Source organism: Pseudopipra pipra, chromosome 6 (assembly GCF_036250125.1).
Source record: "Pseudopipra pipra isolate bDixPip1 chromosome 6, bDixPip1.hap1, whole genome shotgun sequence".
Classification (NCBI taxonomy): Eukaryota; Metazoa; Chordata; class Aves; order Passeriformes; family Pipridae; genus Pseudopipra; species Pseudopipra pipra.
In genome coordinates this window covers 56,777,642-56,797,879 of record NC_087554.1, presented here as the reverse complement: position 1 = coordinate 56,797,879, position 20,238 = coordinate 56,777,642, and positions in this window count along the sequence as shown.

The following is a 20,238-nucleotide window of genomic DNA, read 5'->3' as shown; positions in this document are numbered from 1 at the left end:
TGGTCTAGCAGAAGGTGTCCCTGCCCATGGCAGGGGTTGTTGGAACTACGTGGTCTTTAAGGTCCCTTCTAACCCAATATATGATTCTAAGGTGCAGTGAGGCAGGGAAGGGAAAATATGGCATCATTTCTCCTGCCCAGACACTGGAAGGTAATATGTTGTCATTGGCCATGTCACCACCTACCTGCAATAATTATACAGATCCCCACTGTCTTTTAGCTGTGCTCTCAGGATAATAGGTTATTTCCTTCTGAGGCAGTGAAATTAACTTTTTCACTCCATTTTACAGAACAAAAAATAAGGTACAAGGGGACTAGATTTTTGTCATATAGTACCATAATAGCATAAATACACATAATAGTCATGTAATGACTATTTTAAAATCTTTAGATGCACTCTGCATTATGCACCATTTTTCACAGTGCAGTGAAAATCAAAATGTGATTTTGGTTGCTCAGTGCAGGAGAATTGCTTACTGTTACCAAAAATACAAAGTAGGTTTTCCCAGCAAAGGAAAAAAAACCCCACGGCCTCAAAGGTGGTTTCACTTACCTTTTTTAGCAAAATACATTTGTACTCAACACACAGCCCTTACTGACTCTACTGTAATCTGTAAGTGCATAATATGCATTCAAAGTCATTTTAAGGTGTTTGTCTGCAGAAAGTCTTCCATTTTTGATGTGCTTGTCCACGTCAATACATTTGACATTAAGAAATGGTTGGTGCTCAGTTTCACTCAGGATTCGTGGATGAGAAGTACCCAACTGCTTTACAGAAAGGCTCATCCCGTGGGGTTTTTGGTGCTGTTAACTCCCCCTGAAGCCAGCCTTGAGTGGGAGCAAGCTCCTACTGCCTGTGTTTGCGTTCCCTCCCTCAGCGAGAACCTTGTGCTGCCTTTCACCACGAGCTTCGAGCGGTTCCTTTGCTCCTTTGCTCTGACAATGCTATTTTTCGTAAGGCGAGGTGTAAGTATTACCTTACATACACACTAGAGGATGCTCTTGGGTCATCAGTGAGAGACAAACCTCTTCTTTCCGCTCTCGATCTGCAGCGGTTCAAGACGTTTCAAGGCTCAGAAAGTGTTTCAAGGCTTAGCCAAGGCTTAGGCTGTGTTTCAAGGCTTAGAAAAGATAAGAAGAAAATGTTCACACAGGGAAAAAAGTGTAATGTAAATGACAAAGTAGTGACAGAAGCTACTCACCCTGCTCTTGCAATGCTGTTACCGCTCAGTGTACATTTAAAATCTGCATGGAGGCAGCCAGGGACTTAGATAAGCCCAGTAGTTTTTAATAGGTGGTTTTTGTTTGGTTTTTTTTTTTAATCACCTATTCATTATACATTATGTGGGACATAAGAGAAGGCTCCAGGGAGACCTTCCAGTGCCTAAAGGAGCCTACAAGGGAGTTGGAAAGGGACTTTTTACAAGGGCAAGTAGTGACAGGACAAGGCAGAATGGCTTTAAACTGAAAGGTTTAGATCAGATATTAGGAAGTAATTCTTGACTGTGAGGGTGATGAAGCACTGGCACAGGTTGCCTGGAGAAGCTGTGGATGCCCCATCCCTGGCAGTGTTCAAAGCCAGGCTGAATGGGGCTTTGAGCAGCCTGGTCTAACAGAAGGTGTCCCTGCCCGTGGCAGGGGTGGTAGAACTGGATGATCTTTAAAGTCCCTTCCAACCCAATTTTACGATTCTACGATTTTGACAGAGAATACGAGGCAAATACCAGCTAAAGGACACTTTTAAATACTCATATGCTGTGTTTGTTATTGTAGACAACAAGGAAGGAAATGAGGAAATTTGGGGGTGTTGTGCATCTCTGCAGTACTGTGCAGAAGCTCCCACCCATCTCCCAAAAGGCAGGAGCTCCTGAGACTCAGTGAAAATTCTGAATCTCACCCTCAGGGGCTCTCTGTGTTCAGGCCACCGAGCACAAATGGGAGCCCCTTTCCTCCTGTCAGCTCTTGGGGTATTGAGGGGATATTTCTGGGTCCAAGGTGCTCTCACTCAATAGCCTGGAGGATGGAGATCAGAGGTAAGTTTAGGCACACGCTTAAGCACCCAAGTGCTCCCATTGACCCAAGATTACATCTACCTGTATAACCCAGACACACAGCAGTACCTTCCCTCCCACCGGTAACAAGGGAACATCTGCAGAGGTTTGTGTTTATACCAAACACTTGTTTGTAATGGCAATAGTCTCTTGCTCTGCCATGGTTTTATTTTGCTGGTTTGACAGACTTTCTCTAAATATGCCCCTATTCCACAAACTGCTTCATTTTGCTACCCACTGTGGCACACGGGAACAAATCCAGTGTAACGAAACACCTGGATGCAAATTGAAACTGTCCTGTGAGATTCAAACTAATAATAGAAACAGATTTTGAATGAAGGGCTTGCAATTTCAGGTGGAGGTGGAAAACCCAGGGGGGAATTTTTTGTTTTTTTCTTTTTTAAATGGTCCCAGCATTCTCAAAACAAAAGTGAAAGAAAAACCTGCCATAAAAGGGCACATTAATTTCAACATGAGGTGACTAGAGGAGGCTGTGTCCATCATAACTATACTAAAACTTCAGTTCAGGTGGCTCTTCAGGGGCCCAGCACCTGCAAAGCTGCAGTCAGGAGAAACCTTTCCCAGGAACAAGGCTTCCTCCAGCCTTCAGCCTTGATAGTTCATCCAGCAGAGCTTTTTTCATACACAAAACTTCCTGTACTTTGCTCCTGTCTGAAGGGAAAGTACATTTTGACCTCTCCCACACCACAAAGCCACCCATCAGCTGGAGTGATGAGGGAAGCCACTAACTCCTTTGCTGCCCACACAAAATTGTTAAGCCCAGTCCACTGTAGTGCTGGTATGGCCCCAAGGAACAAGGTAACCTAAACTCTGAAACTTCTCTGGTGGGGAATTTTATGCTGCTGGGTGAACTGGTGGTAGGAAAACCAATTATGAAAACAGGTTAACAGTGCAACTGTTAGTCATGATGCTCACTTGGGACTGCAGGTTGCAATTCAAGGCCATGCTGCAGTCCAGAGAGCATCTTAATCACTCAGACTGAAGCTGAAACTCCTGCTCTGAACTTCAGAACCCCTCATTTAGATTTGAACCTTTTCCCTTGGAAAATCTGCTTTCCATGTAAATCCCCAGATACCCTTTCCTTCCCCAAAGATGTGAGAAAAGTTTGGCCTAAGCAGCTCCATGTGGTAACAAATCCCAAAGGCTAATTGCGTGGAAAAGCATTTCCTTTCATTAGATTTAAATTTTCTGCCTTTTAGCGCCAACTGCACCCTTTTCCTTGCATCATGGGAAAGCAATATTTAATGCACAGAGTTGGAAAGGGCCCAAGACCACCGAGTTGTTGCGTGAAGACCAGCAGGCTGCCAGCAGATTTAAACAACTGTTGATCATCACCACCACCACCAAATTCCAAACAGATTACCAAAAAAGACCAAGGCCAAAGCCCTATTTCTAGGCTAGAAAAACAGATTCTTCCAACTGCTGTTATGGTGAGGAATTCAGCTCGTTTGCAGATGACATGAAGAGTGGAGCTGTCAGTCGCTGGCAGGAGGAGAACACCCAAGACTTGGGAAGTTGTACCTTTCTCCTTTGTTTTGCCTGGGTACTTGCTAACACTGCAAGCAGCTTTTCTGCAGAAAATGCCAAATCAATCCTCTATTACTTGGAAACGAAGCAGGAGTTATTCTGACTTGCCTCAGCAGCATCTCTAGGAAGAGATCTTGAGGGCGTAGAGAGTAAGTCATGTGAGGAGCAGCTGAGGGAGCTGGGGGTGTTTAGCCCGGAGAAAAGGAGGCTCAGGGGAGATCTTATCACTCTCTACAACTATCTGAAAGGAGGCTGTAGCCAGGTGATGGTCATCCTTTTCTCCCAGGCAACTAGGAAAGGATAAGAGGAATTGGCCTCAAGCTGAACCAGTGGAGGTTCAGGTTGGACATCAGGAAAGAGTTTTTCACTGAAAGGGTGGTTAAGCATTGGAATGAGCCATGCCCAGGGAAGTGGTGGAGTCACCATCTCTGGAGGTGTTCAAGAAATGACTGGACTTGGCACTTAGTTCAATGGTCTGGTTGACATAGTGATGTTTGGTCAAAGTCTGGACTCAGTGATCTTGGAGGTGTTTTCCAGCCCTGGTGGTTCTATGATCTAGGATGTCTTTGCAATGTGGAAAGGTTTCCTCCTCCCTCCCCAGCTTCACTTTGTCCTCCCAAGCATCCGCAGGGGAGGTGGCTCTGAGAGCATATTAGGAAAAGCCAGACCAATGGACAAAGGGAGAACCTGGTAGTGCCCCTGATTTGCTCTTGCTAGGGAGCAGTGGCAGCCCTGGACAGAATTTGTTTCAAGCCCACCAGCCCAATCTGGCCTGAACTGCTGTAGGCCTGTCTCTCATGGGAATAAAGCTGGGACAGCAACAGAACAGGCAGCTTCAAACCACACAGCCCTCAGCAACCTGCAGGCAGGGAGTGGAGGATCCTGGATGTGGCTATGCCATAGGAAGGAGAGCACAGGCTCAGGCTCTCTTTCCTGTTGTCACCTCCTTATAGATGCTCGGCACTCAGTCTATGGCAGAAGTGGTCTCCAGGGATGGGGCAGGGTGGAGCACACCCCTCTTTTCCTGAAGAAACCCTAAAAGTAGCTCTGTGAAAGAGGTCATGCTCCCCAGTCCAGGCTTTCCAAGAACCAGGAGAGCACTAGCTATGCCAAGCATCCCTGTATCAGGCCTTCAAACACAGCTTTGCTCCCATTTTTGAAGCAGAATAATTTAAAAAAGTCAAACTCACCTATAGACCAATAAGTCAAACCAGTGTGGCCTCCCCAGCTCATTCACATGGCTGACACTGGCCAACAAAGCCATCATTCCCAGCTCCACCTGCTTCTTTTTGCTGTGTGCCAGCAGCAGCCAGCTGTGTGCCTCTGGCCACGCTTGCACCAAGCCCTCTCCTGGGCACAGACCCACATGTGTTGGGCAGAAGGGGCAGCAGGCAGGTTGGGAAGCAGCAGAGCCCATCCCACAGGGCTCTTGGAAAGTTTCCTGCCTCTGGACAAGGGCTTTTGTGTCTGGCCTCTGCAGAGCTCAGGCAGAGACACTGAGTTTGTCCCCACTGGGAGAGTGACGCAGGGTTTGGTTGGATCAGGCAAGGCAGAGGATGCCCTTGTACCTTCCTCCCAGCCCAGCCACTACCAACAGGGATGACATAACCCGCTGGTAATCCCAATGAAAATGCAATTAAAAATTAGGCATTACCACCCAAATCCTTTGCTGTAACAATGTACAGGGTAAGCTTACAGCAGATTACTTGACGGCTCCCAGCTATCCCGTATTCACGTGCATAACTCCAGTTTTCAAAAACAGCTGTTCCTGTAACCTGCATCCTCAGATAAACTGGCACTGCTTTACTCCTGTCCCTGAGAAGATGTGGCATGTGGGGGTTAAATACTCCTCAGAAGCAAGAAAGCTCTGGGGAAGTCCCCTTGTATTATCTGTAGGCTGGGAAGAGGTCAGCTCAGAAAATATCTGGCTACTACACATGAAAAAGTGGTGTTCAGGGAAGTTATCTGAAGGGCAGCAGCCTTCCCAAGGCACAATTCTGCATCCATTTTGGTCAATAAACATGCACTTCAGCTAAAATACTTAGCAGAGATTTCTTCACAGATCCCTTATTCAAAATATTTGGGTGAAAGAAAGTGCAATTATGATTTTTGTAGGTTTGTGGCCAAGAAAATATAACCAGGTTATTATAGTGGAAATGGTGTCACTTGTATCACCATGGGGACAATGTGAAAGCTGTGGTTGAGGCAGAGCTACGGATATGCATTTTTGGGGAAAAGTAAAAAATACACATTTGGCTCTACAGTACATCCAAACATAGAAATAAGTGAATTCCAAAAGTCAGAGTTCTGAGATTTTTTTTTCGTTCCTGAGGGTTATTTTTACAATTCATGTTTGAAAATGGCTGAATTACAGTTTCAAACACAATTTCCTTAATAACTGGTCTCATTTCCTCAAACAAAATTTATCTAGGATTAAAAAAAAAAAATCTCTGCTTCATTCCTCCTCACAGTTGTCTTAGCTTTAAAACAGCTTCCACACTAAGTTCAACACGAGCATCTTTTCTGTGCACATCCCACACACAGTCGGATGGGTTATGCACGTTCATAACTTCAGCAGATAAAATTTTGCTTAAACACGATTCATCTCAAAGAGCTCCAGAACAGCCAAATCTCTTGCCTGCTGTACACAGGCATCAGAGCAAGATCTGTTTGCATTCACATGTCATTAAAGACAATATCAATGAGTTGATGCAAGGCAAAATTGGAGAAAGGTATCAAACACTTAATGATAAACCAGGGACAATTTTATACTGAAATATAAATTTCAATATAAAATTGAGAAAGAGCTGCTCTAGTCTAAAGAAGCAGAGAAAGAAGTGGAAGCAGCAGCAAAAGTGCAGGCAGATGCTAAGGCAGCCTCTGCATGCAGAGGGGGAGATGAGGGAAGAAACTGAGCTACAGGTTCTGCTTGTTGTCAGTTAAAACCAGCAGAAGACACAGAGATAATTTTCCCATCCCAGTTTATTTCCCTTTCTTTATGCTTATGATGCATGTACCGATTCAAACGATTTTAAAACAAATCCTGAACTGTTGAATAAATTCGAGTTCTACAGATGATTTTGAGGGTTTAAAAAAAGACAAGTATATGAAATCCAAATATTAACACCTCTGGTTTCTTTAGGAGGGTAGAGGTGATTTTGTTTTGTTTCTCTCTAACAAATAGCCAAATGGATATTATTGTTTTGTACCTGAAAGGGTAAAACTCAGCCTGATTCATCCTGAGGCTGGGGGAGAACCCACATTCTGACAACATTCATCTCTGAGATACCTTCTGATTTATTTCCTTCTGCTTTTTCTGTTGCCTTCCCACTGCTTTTTCCCAACTGCCTTACATAAAGAGGCTTGTGCCCATCGCACCCTCATATGGGGGTGAAGGGGCTCACCTGGCTTGCTGACAATCTGCTGTCCCTTCTGTGTTGGAGTGAGACAGTGGCTTTGGTTTAGCTCAGTTTGTTGCACAGTTTTGCATCCACAAAAATGGTGGGAAATGGCACAACAGGCTCAGTTTGATTCTTTTAAAGGGATTGAGAGGTAATATGGAAAACAGCACATCAAGAATCCTCTGTGACCCAGGTTTCCTCTCCCACATCCCACGCTACAAATGTTTCATGTCCTCGATTTGGTTTCTGGGTTGCTCTGGCACTTCCCTCAGCCGCAGACACGGGGTACATGGAGGAGCTCAGCTCGGGGACTAGACCCTGCTCCATCACCCCACCCTGGGAAGCCCAGTTTGGCTGGGAAGTACTTCCCATGTGGGTGTGCAGGGCCAGGCACCCAGGGCATCCTCCTGCTGGGAACAGCAGAGTTCTCCTTCATTTCACAGAACCCAAGATTTCACCCAAATATCTTTTGCTGTTTGCCATTCTAGAGAGAAGGGGATCTCTGCAGAAGATGGCAGTACTGCAGAAGTGATTCCAGCAATACTGGCCCTACCACAGCCAAGAGACAAACACTTTCTGCTATTTGCCCCTCAAACTCTGGCCAATATTTACTGTGCTGCCCTCAATGCACTAGTTAAGGAATTCTCTCACATCCGCTGCTTGCCAATAAGCAAGTTAATTTAACTCAGTGATACAATTCAAAGTGGTTTGAGTCACCTACATCCCTGGCTATGGGTGTTCAGACACCGCATCCAACCACACATGCATTAATAAAGGCTTAAAAATAGACCATCGATTCCTCTAGACCTGAAATAACACATCTGATCCCAGAAAAGCAAAAGTCCCAAGAGGGACAATGTCAGCCGAGGGGGTGCAATGCAGGTGGTTTCCCTAATGTACCTTCAAGTGGTGGTGGGTGGGTCCTCCTGTTCTCCCAGAGCCTGCAGCTGGGGAGGGGGCACTGGAGATGCTCCAGCAGTGCCAGTGCTGCTCCCTCGGCTGGGCTTAGGTGCTGACAAACACCGGATCAATTATTCATCAGCTAAAAGGCAGACTCCTATTACAACAGATGTTTCTCCGAATGTTTGACACTGCCCATTAACTCACCCTTTAATTTTAATTGCTTAACTAATGGCTATGTTCAAGGTTAAATGAGCTTAAATCTTTATTCTTCTCTTGCGCCGCTTAATATAAAGATACTGTTGGACTAACAGAGAAAAGGGAGGGAGAAGGAACCAAACCAAGTATCATTTTTGACACAAACAAGTGGCCAGTGAATCCTCCACGTGCCTGCCCAGGGATGGGCACAACAGTCAGACATGGTTCTCTCTAAAGCAGAGAAGCAATGGAAGGATCCCTCAGGCTGAAGGTGTCTGTGGGGTTGCAAAGCCAGGCTGAACTTGGGACCACAGCCAGGAAGGAGTCAATATGGGGTGAGCATCTTTCCTGAAGCCAACAGAGAGAGGAAGCACCTGCTCAGGGAGGTAGGAAGCATTTATTTCCAACACACTGTTTAGGTACCCTCCAAACCGAGAACTCAAGTTACGTCATTTAGGTTTGTAAGTCACAGTAGTGCTGGCCTGGCATGGAAAGGCTCCTGTGCTTCCTCCTATAAATATTTATAGCCCATCTGAAGAGTGGAGTTTGCTGGCCAAGAGGGGAAGATGCTCTGAGGAAAAGGAGAGCTTCACCTCCCTGCCTGGGGCAGCAGGGAGGGATTTGTCTCTTGGAAAATACGACCCCAACGAAGTGCTGGGCTGCAGGGCATGGGACATGCTCCCTCCCTTGCTGCTGCCACTATGTCCTTCTGTCTGATTTCTCCACTCATTTTGTACCAGGCAGGACCATTCATCTGGTGCTTGGCATCTCAGCAAGGTCACAAACACACAAATTTCTGCAGCATGCATAGCCACAGCCTTGCTGTGTGCCAAGCCAGTATTTACCATGCATTTCAGCTCTACAATTTGGTACCCCTCTAGGAATGAGCAACATAGGTGCTGCTAATGCCACAGAACAAAGCATGCCCGGTCCCCTCACTGCTCCCCACTGCAGGCACAAGGATGTCCCCACAGCAGTACCTCACTGCCAGAATCAGTTCCCTCAAGTCACACCAGACGAAAACATAAGGACACATCCTGGAGAAGGCACATCACCAGGCAGGAGGCTTTTCCTCAGCTCAAGATACCCTTCGGCATCGCATCTGTTGACATAACTCAAGAATATGTTGCACCATTTTTCTCTAGCAGGGCATATGGATTTAGTTTGGATAGTTCAGATCTGCTCACAAAAAATAAATTACCAGTACCAGCAGGAATAATGGGAGAGGCAGGACCAGACCCAGCACTTCCCAGCCCAGGGAGCAGCAGCACCACAGCACTCCTATCCTGGGAGGGGGAATTGACACACATGGTCAAGGAAAACACTTCTTATGTTCTGTGTCTTACCACATTAAGGACAGGAGGGAAGGTAAGAGGATGCAGACAGAACAAGCTTTTTTTATTTTTCAACATAGAAAAGGAAGCACGTCTCCTTCCTTTCTGGCTTGCTTTCCTTCCTTTTGTCCCTCTCTCAAGAGCTGAAGGAGTGGAGATTAATGCAGACCATTCTCCAAGTTGTTGTCTTTCAGGATGTGTTGGTCCAAATATTTCTCATCTATTTTGTGAACAATTTGGACACTGAAAGGTGAGCAGACACCATGCTAGGGGACAGGGCCTCCTCTCTGCTTTCCTGGTGTAGCTCTAGTTCAGTTCAGCTGTTACAGCCAAACCAGACTCTAATATTAAATTTCTACTGGGATTTTGTAAAATTCCTTTGGTTACACCTCTCACTCAGATTCAGGAGGCCAAGTCCCCTCTTTTTGTCCTGGAAACATTGAAGGTCAGTTTGGATGGGGCTCCGAGCAACCTGACCTAGTTGAAGATAGGTACAAGGGCACATAGCAATAGAAAAAACAGGAGGAGTGGTTTTAAACCAAAAGAGGGCAGTTTTAGTTTAGATATTAGGAAGAAATTCCTTACTGTGAGGGTGGTGAGGCACTGGCACAGGTTGCCTGGAGAAGCTGTGGCTGCCCCATCCCTGGAAGTGTTCAAGGCCAGGTTGGATGGGGCTTTGAGCAACCTGGGATAGTGGAAGGTGTACCTGCCTATGGCAGGGGGGTGGGAACCAGGCAATCTTTAAGGTCCCTTCCAACCCAAACCATTCTGTGATTCTATGAAGATGTCTCTGCTCATTGCTGGAGGGTTGGACCGAATGACCTTTAAAGGTACCTTCCAACACAACTGTTCTATGATTGACCAAGGAGGTTATAACCAATTGCTTCACTATCATCATGCATCAGCCACTGGGAGCATGCCCGGGCCTTGTTGTCCATGTGGGAAGAGGGAAAACCATTAAAAGACATTAGCCCAGCCCCTGTTGCCACAACCAGCATTACACCACAGCTGTCAAGATCAGGGGTGGCCATGCTTAAACATTCCTCCATGTCCTACATGTGAGATAAGATGCTCCCTCCTTCCTGCCAGAGTCTCCTCCGCTCCAAATCAGTACCAAGGAAAGATAACTGAAAACCTGTGGCCTTCATGCATGCAGCAGGAATGTTTCCTAGCCCTTCTCCTCAGCTAAGCAATTATAAAGTGGAACAAGCCTCTTTAGCTCAGATTCTAAAGTGAAAAGAAGTTCTTAGCTTAAGTTGCTTTCTCCCCCCCCCTCCCCAAGCAGGCTCACGAGGACATCCACTCATTTGATTTTGGCTCCAGCTCAGCAGCGTTCGGTAGTGACAACCATCAATCCTGCCAGACAGCCGATGGCACAGACTGCTCGGAGTGGGCGATCTCAATTTTTTTTGCAGCTACACTGCAATTTGCGTGGCGGTTCAACGCGGGCTGGCGGGCAGCCAGGCGCTCAGCACCCTCCTCCCACCCAGAAAGGTGTCTCTGCAGAGCAAGGTGCCGGGGCTGCGCGGCGGCTGCCAAGACCGCGGCGTGAACCGTGCCAGTCCTGCAAATAGACACCGGATCGCAGAGCTGTTAATCCTACACATTTCGGTGTCGCAAAGTTCAACACTGAGATGATTTTTTTTTTTTTATTTTTCCCCCCACCCCCCCCACCGAGTTCAGCCCGAGTGGTATTAAGCTTAAGTTTATGGATGGTTCAGCCCAGCCCGATTTTTTGGCAGAAAAGGGGAAGGTTGCACCGAGCCCCGGCGATGTCGCGGTCTGGTTACCGGCTCGCCCCTACCCTTTGGTGAATATTGGATTTCTGAGTGCAGAAGTGAGGATTTCATTCTTTGTTCTTGAACTCATTCTTTCCATCCCAGGGGCCAGTGGAATGTAATCTCTCCAGATGCCAGCACCTCTTAGGAAATTGTAATATAGCAGCTATGCACTGTAAGTGGCTTATTCATACATGGAGAAAAGAATAGTAATATCCTTGGGGGACGGTTTTGAAATGGTGCATGGTGACACAATCCAAGGGACAGGCGGGATTTACTTCAGCTGAGGATCTGTCCCCAAACACTTGTTTTCAAGAGGAGTAGCAAAGCTGACATTTTGTCTTTTACTATTGGTTTGTTTAAAGTCTTTTCTTGCTGTTTAAAGCCACCAGTGCTTCCTTCCTGGGGAGGGAGGCAATGCTTTTAGGGTTACTGTAAATAATCAGAACCAGAGCAATCAGCTGAGCAAATTATTCTGTCCACTGACACTAACAGATTCCACCAAGCTACTAGGAACTTGACCAGCTTTTTTTCCCCTTTTGCTACTGCCATAATAAAATTAAGATCTGCCAAAAGAACCTCTTTGGAACAAAGCAAAAGAAATGCCTTGTGCAATTCCAAGGAGCATTCTCAAAACTGTCCTTGACCAACCCTGAATTCAGAGGTTTGTCAAGAAGAAAAGGCACACAGGAGAACAAGGGAGCCCAAAGAGCCAACTGACAGATTACCACACGACAAAGCTAAAAGGGAACTCCAAACCCTGCCAGCGCGGCTGCCCACAGAGCCTGCCAAGAGCCAGATGCTGCCACAGGGATAATATCCTCCAGGGCTGGGGAACCAGGCACTTCCCAGCCTACTAAGCTGAGAACAAGGGGATGGAGGGGCAGCTGTGCACCCCAAGCCCATCATATCTACATGAAAAAGCCCTGAGAGAGGAACAGTCAGGTCTCTTCAGAAAAAAAAAAAGAAGAAAAATGAAACCCACCAGGGCATCTGCTTCTTACCCTTGGGGAAAAAAATAAATAAAAGCTGAAAAAAAAATAAAAATTGGAGTCCTTCTGCATAGTGCCTTTGCTCCCTATGCAAAGCAAACTGCCACTGGCAGCAGGGGGAGAGCAAACAGGTCAGGCAGGGGAAGAAATGACACATAGCAAGGGAATAACCAGCAGGCTTTGCAGAATTAGGAACCAAACACACGCATGCAGGAGCCCAGCGCTCACCCCGCTCCAAGTAGACTTTTATGGGTAACCATCTCCGGTGGGTCTGCAGCAGGATTCTGCTGAGAAAAGGGCAAGTTAACACAGACACATCGGTGTCAACATTACCCTTGAATGGAAGTAGCATAAACACAAAATATTTGTTTCGCTGCTACTGTGCAACATCTGTTCCCAATGACTTACTCATTCCCCGCTCTCCCTCCCTGGGGGTTTCAAAGTACACAAGGAAGAGGGAGAGGCTCACAGGTAGAGCTGACACTGTTGTGCAACATCAGAGCCCGCTCTACAGCCTTTCGTGGGCAAAATTCTGCCCTGCTGTGCTGGACTTTGCCCCCCTGGGGCTGAGCTTCCCAGGACACAGCCAGCTATCCAATTCTATAGAAATTCCAATTTCTATAGAATTTCCAATTCTATAGAAAGTGTGTTATATTTTCTCCAGTTTGGTACCTCCACATGTGAAAATCTGCAGGGGTGGCAAACCTGAAAACTTTTACCTGAAAGGCTGCCAATCTAATACTTTCCTTAGCAGAGTTAAAAAACACAACTCTTAAAAAAAAAAATCAGACTTCAACTCATTTTTTAAAACCCACTGAATCAGCCAGCTTTGGCTGCAGTGCCAGAAGCCAGCGATGCAGTAAGAGCTCTCACTACATCTATTTTCCTTCCACAGAACCCTTTAACACCACACAGTTGTAAAAGCTAAGGGAGTTTGTGCCAGGTCATGATGTGGAGACAGGCTCTCCCAGGGAAACTCCCAGCACTGACATTTTAGCAGCAAGGCTTTTAGGTATGTCAGCTTGAGAGGAGAATTGAGAGATCCAGATATCATGACTGCGCATGAGATCATCCTGGGGGACAAATTCGGCTTTTGTAGTTACATTCCTGATACCTCCCTGCACTCCCCTGTGCTCCATCAACTGCACGCAGCCGCATCGCATACCCTGAAGACCCAGTGAACAGAGAAAAACACACACAAAAAGGCATGTTTTGAAAAATCATTTCCAAGATAAATCTCCCTAAGTTTCCATATTCCAAAAGCAGTTGACATTTTTTTGTTGGGTTTGAAATAAATGAAACAAAACCCCAGAACTTCTTATTTGAAGGTGAATATAAAGCATTGCAAGAACTTGCCAGTATGCTACTGGAGGCAATGTGAACACTTCGAGGAAGTCATTGGGCTCACACCATACTTCAGAGCAGTACTCAGTAAGTTTTGGCATCTTTTGATGTTTGCAAATACTGTAGAACAAAGTGTTGTCTGATCTTTCAAATTCTAGTTTTACAAGCAGCAAGGCTTAAAAAACCCGAGCCCAGTAAAGCAGGTGGCTTTTGTTGTTGAAAGTCTTGGGTGACTTTTTAGCCTAATTTTAGAGGTAACAGGAGTTCCTGATTATGTTGATGGTGAGGAGTTAAATGCAGCACTCAGAAGTATTGCAGCTCATCTGCCCCACCACGAGCCAGAGCACTTCGGCCCCGTTACACCAGCAACAAGAAGCAGAAGCACTATCACCACCATTTTAGGGTGAGACCATGGCCCAGAGCCCTGTGCTTTGCCCCAAAAACTGATCATACCTTCTCTGTTCAAGTCTGCAACCCACATTCTGACCTCCTCAAAATTGTCCTCATCCATTGGGTGCAAAGCCTGGCTCTCTCTTTCACTGTCTCTTTGGGCAAGTCTTGCCCTTGCGGCAGGGGATGACGAACCTCCAGACACTGCTGGCTGCACCCCAGGCAGTGGGACGCTCAGTAAGGCTGAAAACAGCATGTTCAAGTTCCAAAACGCTGTGAAAGGCTGAAGCTCTGCCTGCAACCCTCCCAGGCAAGTGCTGCTATCCCAGGCTTATTTCATTGAATGGCATCATTGACTCCAGCTCCTTTCCTTCCCCAGCTTCAAGAAGGTCCAGACAGGACAATACCGAGTGCTTGAGATTCTAACACCTCCGGATACATGGAGCTGAGTGGAATCCAGTGCTCCACTTTTATGGCACTGAAACTCAGATTGGATTGCAGCTCAGCAGCTCTGCAGAGCTCCCTCAGACCTGCTCCACACCTAAAGCAAAACAGCCTCCTGGGTAAACTTGAGCTTAAGCAAACTTGCCACACTCCCTGAGAGGCATGGAGCTGAAAGTTTGTCTGCCAGGTGTAGGAGAAGCAGGAGACAAAGTGCCCAGACCAGGGAACGACAGTGAGAAGGCATTAATCCTGCTTCACCCTTCCATCAGCCTGAAGCAGAGCAGAGATACAGGCACCTGCAGCACCAGGTCTCACAGCCCAGGTGTTTCTCAGCATTCCCCCAGCAGCCCTGGACCCCTTACCCTCCAGCAGTGAGTTTGTCCACCATACCCCTGTCAGCTGAGGCGCTCAGACCTTACCAGGCTGAAGGCAGGAAGGACCCTCACATTCACTACCTTGTTCACTTACCAACACCACCACAGGCTACACTGTCCCCCTGGTCCAGCGCCAGTCTAATGAGACTCACACAGTTAATAACCCTGGTGTAGCCTGGCCCCTGCCCCCCTTTTCCAAGCACAATCTATCTGAAGACCTTACTTTTGAATTAATGCAAGAGAAATTACTTTCATTAGTAAGAGGCTAATGAGGTCATTTCTGAAGTCAGAACCAGAGGTTCAGTTTGAAGGCTACAAAAAAAGGGAAGGCAATCACACCCGGGGTTTTCCCCCCCAAAAAAAAATTTAAATTGTGTTCATTAAAAAGAGATCAAAATTCTACCTTAAGCAAAAGTCTAAGAGAAGCCCCAGAAGAACACAGCCTACTGCTGGCCAAGCAGAGGTCAGTCCCTAAGAGTGTCCTGAAGAACAAACAGCCTTAACCTTGTGCATTTTACAGAAGGCACTTGTGCAGGCACTGACACAACAGCCCATTTCTCATGCTGCCCACCTAGAGACAGCAGCTTACGCCCTGGGGCTTCCTATATCTTACTGGCTATGAAATAAAACATCCAGGGGGCTTTAGAATAAGCTCCTCTGCTGCTTTGCCCAAGACTGCATCCAGGTCTAGTTTATAAACTGGGTCAGTCCCCCACATAAGCCCATTTTGCATCTCAGTCATCACAGTGCCAGTAGAGCCTCCCTCCTTATCCACCTGCAAAGGTAAAACATCAGAGCATAAGACCTGGACTAGATATCAGGGGGGAAAAAAGGGTTTTCTAGGCTAAGGGAGAGGTGGACATCAATAGAATGCCCGATGAGGGTCCCACAAGCAGGTTAGACACATATCTGTCAGGTAAAACTGCCCCGGAGCAGGACAGACCAGATGCCCAGACAAGGTCTCTTTCCCTCCTCTTCCAAGGATTTGGTGTATATCCTCTGACAGCAACATGGTGAAAGGGTTTGCTTACAAAATATTTTCAGAAACAAAATTGTTAGATGTGTAAAAGTGTCTCTGAGGAAATGATTACAAGGAAAACAGCTTCTTCTGACAGCTGATTAGACATCAGAAGGGTTGAAACCCCAGTCACTGTGACTACTCTTAGTACAACAAAACTAAGATATTTTTATCTAATTTACAAAATGAGGGATAGAGCAGCTTCTGCTCCTCCAAACGTCAGTGGCCCTCTATGAAACAAAGATACCTTCCGGTACATGAGAAATGTGATGTTCCTGGTCCTCTTTCCGTGCTCATTGCCATTACCAATTGCACAGATGCAATGGATTTTTGAACACAAAATCTATTATGTTTCCTGCCAGAGGCTCAGATATGTACAGGCATTGAAAACACTGCCAGGTAGTTACTCTTTATACCGACACAGTATTTGGCAGTTGCTGCCAAGCATTAGCTTGACTCTTACCAATAGGTTGGGAAGTCAGCACTGCTAACAAAATTCTCCATGTTATCTGAAAGATCATCTTCCCCCCATCCCAGAACAATATTCAAGCAATTCTCACACTCCCCAAGAACTGCCCCAAGGCAAATTCCTACACCAAGGAATTCCAGATACCCAAGGCAGAACTGGCTTTACCCTTTCTGCCCCCAGACAGCATTTGTTCTGCAAAATCCTGCTGGATTGGAGCTGCCTTACTGCCCCACAGGGGAATCCAGCCCCTTATTGCCCCCACCTTGGAGATCATGTATTTATGCACAGGTGCTTTTGAGTCCAATTGCTCTCAGCACGACCTTGGGAACGAAGATGGCACCGTGTTTTTCCCATCTTGTGCCAGCCAGGAAGTCCAGCGCCTGCCAAACACTGGCCAGACACCGCAGAACACCACAAAGTGCGAAGGAAGTTCTTCCCTTCCAAAGCCAAATCAGCCATTTGATAATTAACCACCCGGATCGAGCCAGACAAGCCACGAGGATGAGGGTGAAGATCGCTGTGCTCCCCCACACAACCTGCGCCCCGCGGGGCGGCCCGGAGGAGGTTGGGGGCTGACCCCAGACCTTGCTGGCAGACACAGTGGCAGATGTGCTGGGCTTCCCCACGGTCTCCCCCTTGCCTGGCAGATGCTGGCCTCTCTGGGAAAGCGCTAAATGGATTCTGCTGAATCACTGCAGCAGATGGTTCGTAACACCACCTGGATAGCACAGAAAAGAGAGAGAGATAAAGAAGGTTGGGGAACAGAGAGTACCTAGTGTGTGGGCTGAGTTATCCCTAGGGATAAGTAACCTGTGGATAAGGTCATTTGAACTTTGTTTTCTCAAATTCCTATGTTATTAAGACTGATACCATCCCTTTCCTAGCAATTCTATCCTGACATCTACAACATATATTGCTTAAAAACCCCTTGGGAAAAGCCTTCAAAACCCCTTGGGACGCCAGAGCCCACTCTCTGCCACTGAAAAACGCTGGCAGCACTGCCTGGCCCAGGCTGCTTTGGCTGGTGGTAGCACCACCCTTCATCCCCATCTGTACCAAACTCCTCTAGGTGGGGTAGGGCACATATGAGGCTGATGTACAAAGGCCCAAGAATATTAACGGGGGGTTGTGAGGGGTAGTTGGGTTTGGTTTTGTTGTTTGGTTTTTGTTGTAAAGCCAGGTTGGCAAGTACTTCAGTTTTCTGCAACACATCATTTTGAAAGGGCAGGGGAGCCAGCTGTGTACAGAAGTGAGCAGCTGTACAAGAGGGAAAAACAAACAGGAAACAGGTAACAATAACCAGTGTGTTTGCTCACTCTCCTCCTGTTAAACTGCAATTTTTTTTTTTAACTGGGATGAAAAGAGCGTGTCAGGAAGAGCGTAGGGCTACAGCACAAACACAGAGGGTGCATGCTTGGAAAGCACTTGGCATCTCTCTGCAGCGGCTCATCCCACCTCTGAAAAATAATAAACTGGGATCCCTCAGTTCAGTTGTTCCAAGACGTGTCGCTGGTCAAAGCTGCTCAACCTGCAGCATTTCCAGCCGGGTCCTCCCCAGCACAAAACATCAAGTCATTTGAGATAAAGATTTCTCCAGGCAGTCAGTCGTGGCTCCATTCGTGATTCCTCCTCCTCGCAGGACAAGGCGTATTCACACACCAACTGCACAGTAGGCTAGACTTGAGCCCAGCTTTGCCCTACATAGGCTGTTTTTGCTGGGTCACACCTGCCATTGATTCCCTCAGATAACCGCTGCTGTTTCATGTTCTGCTGTGCACCTTGCTCAGCAGAACAGCACAGAAAGACACTCGTGGGCAAGCGAAGTTCAGGGTGGCACAGTCTGACCCCACGCACCAGGGAAGCACTGGAAGGTGACAGTACTACCAACCAGCTGGGCAATATAAAGACCCCTCTACCCCTCCACCTTCTCATGGGGGACCTCCCTCATTAACGTGCCTGGAGGCCTATTTCACTTGCAAGAATCTAATTTGAGCAACAAATAAGATCTACTCACGCAGTGCTTCCAACAACGTAGGATCCAACAGCACCAGGGACCTCACCTGGTGACAACTCCCATGGATCAGCATGAACCCTCCCTCAGTGCTTGGGAGGCACTTGGTCCAAACCCAGACCCCATCACCTAAGCTAGGAAAAAGCCATTTCTCTGTGGTCTTCAGCTGCACAGCAGCATTTGATGACACACAGCCAGATGCACCTGGAAATCCACAGCCACCTCTGTGCATACCAAGGCCAGACCACCTCCAGAAGGCACTTAGCACTTCAAAACAAAAGCTAAAAATAAACAAAAATGTTTCCCAACACTCATCCCAAGGAGAACCAGGCTTTGCAAGGGCAGCAGGAACCCAAACTGCTGGCATTGGCAGGGCTGACCCTTGCCTACCTAAGGAGCCCGTGACATGCTGTAATCCTGGAAGATGACAGCCCTTGCAGCATGGGATTAGTACAGCAGATGCTCCCAGGGGTCACCCCCTTTCCCACAAGGAAGGGCAGGATCACTCCCAACATAGCCATGAGCTGGCAAGGCAGGGAATCCTGCCTAGAGCAATCCTATTGCTTATTTGGTACATACGCAGCCTGCACCCCCCCCCCCCCCCCCCCCCCAGTATCCGCTTAGTGGCCTGGTTTCTTCTCAAAGCTTTTTATATTTCACATTCCTAAGATTTAATTATGTTATCAGAACAACAGGCATCAGGATTTGGAGTGCCAGAATTCACATTAGCAATTGCTATCAACAAAGAAAATGGGCACAGCATGCCCATGCCAGAGGAGATGTGGGCTGCTCTCCTCAATCTACTCACAGTTATTTATAGTCTGTTTGCAAGCCATCCACCTCCCAGGTTTAGCTTCAAGCTTGCTTCCTTCTGAGCACCCTCGCCCTCAAAGAAAAGCCTTTTGCCTCCTCCTTCCCCAGCACAGCACTCAGATTTGGGTAAAATTTATGTAATTCTTTTTTGGGGCAGGGAGGAGATAGAACACCTTCGAATGTTCTTCCATACATCCAAAACAGCAGAAAAGAGTGGAAAGAGATCGCTGCAAATTAGCAGGGACACCCATCTCTCAGGGGGGGAAATTAAAAAAAAAAAAAAAAAAAACCTAAAAAAAATATAAATATTTATAGTTTCTAACACTTCACCACATTGCAGCAGGATCACCACGCATCTTCAGCAGCTTTCTGCCCTCCTTGCAGATGGGGATGGAGGCACAGGATCTATAAGGAAGGACACATGCTTGAAGGAAAGAAATAACCACCTATTTTGAGATGACTGCAAAGCAGCAGCTACATGATAGCGGGAGGGGAGAGATTGCTGTGCCTCCCCACCAGCATTAACTATAACCTGCCCACCCTTCCACCAGCAACATTTTGAGGCAGTTTGATTCTTCTGGGATACTTCACTTCCAAATAATTAAGAAACACAAGGCACAGTGCACACAGTACAGGCACAAACCAGCAAACAGGCACACCAGCTTATTGTCCTCCCCTGAGCAGCAGCTGGCAAGGACAGCTTGTGCCTTCTCCCTCCCAAGCCCAGCTCCTGCTGAACTCAGCCCAAGTTTTAAGGGGGACATTAGCAGGAGTGGATCAGACCTCAGCTCTGCCAAGGTTAGGAGAGATTCAGCACTTAAAGAGAAGCCCTTCATGCCAGTTAGCCCATGTGGTGTTGGGATCAGCCCACCGGTGGCACCAGTGCCTTTGTTGGGCTGTCCTTGGCCACCATATCACCTCTGCATTCACAGGTTTGTCACCTGGCCACCAGCACCCACCCGTGGCTGTCACAGCACCACTCAGGGCAGGGCTGATACACAGCTCACTCAAGGGACAGCTGAGCCGCTTCAAACATCCCCGGTAACTCTGGTTAAAATGCAGAAGTGGTGCTGGTTTAGGTCCAGCCCAGTGACTAAGGAAATGCTCAGTCAGGCTCTGACTGAGACATGGCAGCTCCTCACAGGCCTAAAATTCCACATGGCCCTGAAAAAGA